The 6,018-nt window shown below is 43.6% G+C and overlaps 1 long non-coding RNA gene across 1 annotated transcript; it reads left to right on the plus strand.

The window, feature by feature from the left end:
- The first annotated feature begins 411 nt into the window (after positions 1-411).
- On the plus strand, positions 412-5,251 carry LOC125455030 (uncharacterized). The gene is made up of 3 exons (XR_007248130.1): positions 412-500; positions 599-673; positions 4,464-5,251. It is a non-coding gene; the product is annotated as an uncharacterized LOC125455030 (long non-coding RNA).
- Positions 5,252-6,018: the final 767 nt, after the last annotated feature.

Below are 6,018 nucleotides of genomic sequence, written 5' to 3' on the forward strand. Positions count from 1 at the left end.
GGGCACAGAGGCAAACAGAGTACATTTTTAACATAACCCTCCTGTCCAGAGACACACAAGATCATAAGGGAAGCTAGCTTTTGCATTCCATCCAATGGTTAGCTTTAATGCAATTTAAAATGAAGTGTTGGGGGTAGGGTGGGGGCTGCACAGTAAGGCTAACATCGCACTTTATCCCATCAGTTTTGCAGTAAATGAATGGATTGGATGCTATTTGCTCCATGTAATGTCTCAGCTGAGAACAGTTAACTCAGCTCAGACTTACACTCAAATCTGTGCATTATTTTCTATGGTAGAATTCAATAATTTCAAGGGTTATATTGATGATGCAGCAGAATATTCCAAAGCAGAAACAGCACTATAGGCAGGATCTTACAAAGATCTGAGTGATATGGACTGTGCTATGTTTTGTGGCAGAACAAAGACAGGAAGGCTGGCAAGACCCGCTTTGACGTCAGAAGCAACTTCCTGCATCTTTTATGTACTTGTCAAGTGGCGAGGTAGGTTTCTCACTAGGCAGCAGCAAGTTGCCAATTAAAGGGGCTTATTGCTTGTCAAACAGCTTATTAATAGCTCAATGTATCTCATTAAAATTCAGCTCTCCATCTTACCAAACACACAGAAGAAGCTAAACACCTAGAAAACTCAACATGGAAATCAATGCAGTAACCTGGTGAGTTCAGCTTGCGGCTTGCTCCAAGGGTCCACTGTCTTGGACACAATGCACTAACATCTCATGGCATGCTCCATGGGAACTGGTCACACTCACTCCACATCCGCTGATATTGACATCCCCCATGTGCCAGCTTCCAAGAACTCCTATGGTTTATTTCCGATCCATTTCCAGACATTTCTGTACTTGGAAGCTGCACCTTAGGCTGCACCAGTGACTCTCATTATAAAAACCAAAAGAACTGCGGATGCTGTAAATCAGGAACAAAAACAAAGTTTCTGGAAAAGCTCAGCAAGTGTGGCAGCATCTGTGGAGGAGAAAACAGAGTTAACGTTTTGGGTCCGGTTAACGTTAACTCTGTTTTCTCCTCCACAGATGCTGCCAGACCTGCTGAGCTTTTCCAGCAACTTTGTTTTTGTTCCTGGCTCTCACTGTAATGCTGCTGCAAAGACACTGGGAGCTCAGACACATACCCAGCCCATGGACTAGACCAGGCTACATCTCCGGGGCGTTTGTTCTACTGTCTCAGCACTCACTTACTCTGAGCCCAATTGGATGCTCACAGCATCCCAGCTTTGCTTTTGTGTGTTTTTCCCCTGCAGCCAGAGTTACCTGGCTCATATAATTTCTCTCTTTCCTCGCCAGCACAGGAAGCCAGGAAGATTGTCATGCTTATCACAGGGCTTTGGTAATGTCAAAGGGGATAGCCTGACTTTGGAAGCCCAGCACAGAAAGTCAAAGGCAGTCTCTGATACAAAGACGAGGAGCTAGGATGCTCTCAGTCAGTCTTTCAGAGTTAGGATGTTGTCCGCAGGAGTGAGGAGCCTAAAGCTTGCCAATCTCACTGCCTTTATTCATTCCACACTATTGTGGTAGTGTTGTCCAGAAATGAGAAAGGTGCAATTTTCAAAGAAAATGAAAGGGGGCAACACAACTGTAACTTTTACTGTAAGTAGGGAGATAGTCATACAGCATGGAAATAGATAGTTCACTCCTACTAGTTCACACCAACTATAATCCAATAACCAAACTAGCCCCATCTGCCTGTGCTTGGCCCATATCCCTCCAAACCCTTACTATTCATGAACTCATCCAAGCGTTTTTTAAATGTTGTACTTGTACCTGCATCCATCACTTCCTTTGGCAGTCCATTCCACATACTAACCATTCTCTGTTTAAGAATGTTGCCTTTTGTGTCCTTTTTAAATCTTTCTCTTATCACTTTAGCTTTTAGATAAGATTTCCTACAGTGTGGAAACAGGCCCTTCGGCCCATCAACTCCACACCGTCCCTTGGAGCATCCCACCCAGACCCAATCCCCCTATAACCCACACACCCCTGAACATGGGCAATTTAGCACAGCCGATCCACCTAGCCTGCACATCTTTGGACTGTGGGAGGAAACCAGAGCACCCGGAGGAAACCCACGCAGACACGGAGAGAATGTGCTAGCTCCACACAGACAGTTACCCGAGGCTGGAATAGAACCCAGGTCCCTGGCGCTATGAGGCTGCAGTGATAACCACTGAGCCACTGTGCCACCCTTTTGAGCTCCCCCCTCCCATGCCCCTATCCAGCAAAAAGGCCTTTGCTATTCACCTCATGATTTTATAAACTTCTATAAGGTGTCCCCTCAACCTCTTATGCTCCAGTGAAAAAAGCCCCAACCAATCCAACTTCTCCTTATGACTCAAACCCTCCATTCCTTTGAACATCGAGTGCAGAGGCCATGCAGGGTCAGTGGTGCATGCAATTGTAAGAGTGATGGGTTTTTGTTGGGGGCATGGTGGTGGATATAGTATCAGAGACTGAATGTGAGGTATTGGAGAGAAGACAGTGATATTTACACTGGCAGGGCAGAGGAGGACATTAACCTTCTTCCTGCAGATAATTGAAACTTCACTAACCTGAGAGGAAAACTTGGACCAGGCTGTCATGAACTGCTGTTCCTGGCTTCCTTTACTGGTACTGGAGGAAGACAAGGTTTCATATCTAAATCACTTGGTCCCGCAGAATCTCCAGATCCCTGTCTGCAAAGCAGTGTCCCATGCTCCCCTTTGTCTACCAAGTCAGGGGTAAATGGCAGAGAGCATGCTGGGCAGTTCTAGATTGACACTGAGTGACTGGGTGCACACAAGCTGATGGCTTGAGCTCAAAGAAAGCCAGCCTTTTGATGGGTAATTGCTGAGTAGCCAGTTATTTGTGGAATAGAGTGTGATTAGATGGGACTAGAATTGAACATATGAGACATTATGGGCGGGTGAGGTAGTAAATAATTTGGTAAGATATAGTGAGAAAAACTCACTGGGCAAAAATCTTTCCAAAAAAAGAAACTTGTTGCAAATTGCCCTCAACCAAAAAACATAAGATTGAGAGTCACTATCACTGATTCAGTATTCCTGAGCTAAGAAAAAGAATAAAATTTGATCAAAATGTATATGCGTGGAGAGCGGGTTGATACATTGGAGGACAAATAATATGCCAACTCAATCAGAACAATTTGCATTTATGTAGCTCATTTGGCATTGTGAAATATCCTAAGGTGATTCACAGACTGTTCTCAGAATAGTCAACTCAAGTCAAGGGGGAAGATATTAGGGATTAAAGCAGAAAGTGCTCGCAAAACTCTGCAGGCCTTTCAGTTTCATAGAAAATTCATCAAATATAAGACATTAACTCTGTTTCTTTCTCTACAGATCGCTGCTGAGTTCCTCCACCTCTTTCTGCTTTTATTTCAGATCTCCATCATCTGCAGTATTTTGCTTTTATTTAATGATATTACTGGCGGCTCTGATCAAAAAGTAGGTTTTAAGGAAGAGAGACCATAATGTACAGAAATTGCGGAAGGGTTTGCAGAGTTTAGCACCTGGACAAGTTAGAGGCATAATCTCGAATGGTAGAAAGAGGAAACAAAAGGAAAAAATTGGAAAGAGTAGGTTTCAGAGATTGAAAGGGCAAAGGACAAAATGAATTGACCATGAGAATGAGACTCTTCAAGAGAGGTATGGGAAAAGGAAAGAAAAATTGATCTGGATATTTAAGTAGAGGCATGTGGTAAGCTAATAAATCTGAGATTTGCTAACAAGGAGCCTGAATCATTTGAATTCCTGGATGGTATTTCAATCTATATGGCCTGACTCCCACCCAAACTTTATGGTCAATGACAAGGCTCTTATCGATTCTTGTGAGTGAACTTCGCAGGGAGCTGCCACTCCTGCTGCAACAGGCTAAATGAAGACGATGGATGAGATATGGGAGAGGGAGGGTGGAAATTCCTTTTTGCAGGCATCAGAATCCAGGGGCAAATTAGACCTAAGGAATTCCCATAGAGACGAGAGGAACAGAAATACTTGCATTGAATATAGTCAGCAGTCCTTACTATCTCTGAATAAAACAATTAAGCTTGATTTCCAGCATTCACAATTCTTTCGGTTCAGTAATCTTCTCGTCATGTTTCCAGGAATGTTTGGTAAAGCTAACTGCATCACATGGCACATGTATAGCCATTGAATACCATGCTGCTGATACATTACGAGCTGAAGTATTCGATTCTTCCCTGACATGGTGAGGAGTGCTGGATTGGAGCAGGGACTTACGATCGAGGCTTAGGAGTGGAAAGAAAAAACAGTTGTGTGGCTGGCGTACAAAACGCTTGATTTATTGAAAATACTTTAATGTCATGTACTCACAACTAACGACACTTTATTCAGTTTGAGTTATTGCAGCAAGTTTGTTGCAGGCGGGGAGTTCCAGGCTAAAATTTGATAAATGTTTTCCTTTGCTCTTTCAGCCAATTAATAAGAAGTCATAACTTTTGAACAAATCCAAGCAATCTTAAGCCTGCAGATGTTGACATCGGATATAATGACACGCTGTTTGAGGTTTGTTGACCACAAACATCCTCGGGACATGAACCCAGTAGATTTTGTAATGTCTGTGGGAGGGCATCTGACTTCTATAAACTCCTTCAGGTCTGCCTTAAGAAAATTCAACAGACCTACTGTTATCGAACTGGAGGTGGCACTGTGATTTACTCAGATCGTCTCCTCAGACTGTACTCTGTGCAAAGAGGGGCAATTGAGAGAATTTCAGAAAGAATATTCTCTCCCTCTTCATTGATACAAGTCACTCACCTAGACTGGAGCCCCCACTTTGTCCCTTTTGAAGGCATCATATGTCTCAATCGTGTGAGCCTTAGAAATCCACAGCAGCTTCAACTTTGGCAGCTTCCAGAACCTCTGCTTGTTCTTTACTGGGCAGATGGGAAAGGGAGTGGGAGAAACCAGGGAGAGTGACAATATACTACCGGAGAATTGGCAAACCGGGCTTAGTTACTCTCGGCTCAGTGAGCCTGTATGACTGTGGTTCAAGCCCCATCATAGATCTTTGGGTCCATGTAATCTGGGTCAGCATATTAAAGTAGTAAGGAGGGAATGCTACCTTGTTGTCTGTGTGATCTTTCAGGTTACTAAAACAAGTCATTATGTGTGTCTGTTATCTTAAGTGCAGATTAAAGGTCCTATGGCAGTAGGATGGGTAGAGAAGTTGTTCCAGTATCCTACAACATTGAGCCCTTTACCAACATCAATAAAGCTGATTAACCATTCATTTATTTCGTAGCTATCTGTGTGCGGCCTTTCTGTTTGCAACTTGACTGTCCTTCATTACAACACTGAGTATACTTCAAAAATGTTTTTATTTTACTAAGAAATGTTAAGGGGTATCTTGTAGCTACATAAAAATAAGCTCCCTTTCTTTAATCAGGATCTAGCAGGCTACTGGACAGAAAGGCTAAAGTAAATCTTCCTGCAGTGGTAGGTATAGATTGGATTTGCTGGCTGTATGAGACAGAAAAGAGCTGAAGATTTGCCTGTAACAGTTCCTTGTGCCTGCCTAACCCAATGCAAATGGTTAACCCTCCACCTAACCATGATCTTGCTGGATCAGCATTGAGCCTCCACTATTAATTTCTAAGACTTTTGGGTCAAATCTCCTCTGCTACAGCAGATCTCAAACCTGGCAACTCCCTAGCATGTGACTCACCTCAGAAAATTCCGGAAGTGGTAGAGGTCTAAGGCACCTTACCGCTCAGTGTTCTCTCACAGGTTCATTCGACTCCCCAGCAACAATCCTCCAGCTCCACACTGTGTTATCTCAGACTCCAGCATGTGCAGTTCTTATTATCTCAGGGTGCATCTGGGACCTCTCTGGCCACTGATTCGTGGGATGAGGCCCATAAATGACCAATTTATGGCCACTGGCAGATAGGTAGGCAGAACTTCTGATGGTTCCTCTGTGCTGGTAAATTGCAATGGAGGACAATACGTCCTGGATACAGCACCCCA

Source organism: Stegostoma tigrinum, chromosome 9, assembly GCF_030684315.1.
Source record: "Stegostoma tigrinum isolate sSteTig4 chromosome 9, sSteTig4.hap1, whole genome shotgun sequence".
In the NCBI taxonomy this organism is placed as follows: Eukaryota; Metazoa; Chordata; class Chondrichthyes; order Orectolobiformes; family Stegostomatidae; genus Stegostoma; species Stegostoma tigrinum.